General features: G+C 46.6%; 1 pseudogene; it reads left to right on the top strand.

Annotated features, from left to right (window-relative positions):
- Positions 1 to 815: 815 nt before the first annotated feature.
- On the top strand, positions 816 to 1,207 carry LOC110307454 (small ribosomal subunit protein uS12 pseudogene; annotated as a pseudogene).
- Positions 1,208 to 1,473: the final 266 nt, after the last annotated feature.

Here is a 1,473-nt window from a genome sequence, read left to right as displayed (position 1 = left end):
AGTGCTCAAGGCACATTAACTGAGTGAACACATTAAGGGAGCACTTGTTGACTACTCAAGGGCAGGGCATCCAGTAGTGAGACTCATCCCAGTGCTGTGTGGAGAGGCTGTGAAGCTTTGCGGGTGACACGACTGACCTGGATTCATAAGCGTTCATCCCCAGTGATGTCATGCTGACGTTCATACACAGGATTTCCACACATCTGCTCTCATCTGCCACACTGGGGTGGAACCCACACCCTGCACACCACCAATAGTGAGGGTTTTTTGTCATCGTTGTCGTCGTTGTTGTTTTGTTTATATGTTTATTGGTTACTTCAAGGGCAGCACAGAGTGATGGCTGCTGATTTGGGATCTGATTTTGGGATCTGGAGCCAGTCTGTCTTTGTTTAGATCCTAGCTTTGTCATTCACAAAATCTGTGGCCTTAGGCATGTTATTTAACTTCGAAGTGGGTGGGCGGTGTGTTTGCCCAGCAGTAAAAGGGGGATGCTTACCTACTTGGGGGGGGGGGGCTATGCCGTAAAGGTGTGAGGCTTGCATGAGGTGACCCGTATAAGACATTCAGCAGGACAGGTAGAAAGCCAAAGGGTACCCTGACTGTAAAGAGCCCAGTTGTTTGACCTTTTAAAGAAGGATCAGATAGCAAGGTAGCTCACACCTTTAATCCCGGCACTTCCAAAGCAGAGCGCAGTTCCTGTGAGTTTGAGCTAGCCTGGTCTACATAGCAAATTCTAGGCTGGCTGAGGCTACACAGTAAGACACTGTCTTAAAAAAAAAAAAATCTCTTTCCTTTGGGCCCATGGCGCCAGCAAGATGGGCAAGTGTCGTGGTCTCCGAACTGCCCGGAAGCTCTGCAGTCACTGACAGGACCAGAAGTGGCATGATAAGCAGTACAAGAATCCATTTGGGGTGCCTCTCATGCAAAGGGAATTGTGCTGGAAAAAGTAGGGTTGAGGCCAAACAGCCAAATTCTGCCATCAGGAAGTGTGTCAGGGTGCAGCTCATTAATTATGGCAAGAAGATCACAGCGTTCGTGCCCAATGGTGGAACTTCATTGAGGAGAATGATAAGGTTCTGGTTGCTGCATTTGGTCGGAAAGGTGATGCTGTAGGTGATGTTCCTGGAGTCCGCTTTAAGGTGGTTAAGTAGCCAATGTTTCCCCGTTGGCTCTATACAAAGGCAAGAAAGAAAGGCCAAGATCATAAAATTTAACAATGGAAACACAGTAATAAATTTTCATATTCTGAAAAAAAAATCAAGATCAGATTGCTCAGTGTGGGGGCACAGACCTTGAAAATCCCAGAGTCTGAGATAGGAGGATCAGGAATTCAAGGCCATTGTTGGATACATAGCAAATTCGAGGACAGCTACCTGAGATTCTCTCCCCCCCAGCCCCACAAACCAAAATAAACACACAAATTAAAAAGAAAGTCTTTAAATGACAACACAGCATCCTATCCTGGTTTTTGCC

Source organism: Mus caroli, unplaced genomic scaffold (assembly GCF_978045245.1).
Source record: "Mus caroli unplaced genomic scaffold, Mus_caroli_1 scaffold_14, whole genome shotgun sequence".
Classification (NCBI taxonomy): Eukaryota; Metazoa; Chordata; class Mammalia; order Rodentia; family Muridae; genus Mus; species Mus caroli.
Note: the sequence above shows the minus strand (reverse complement) of the source record. Positions and strands in the feature narration are given on the sequence as shown.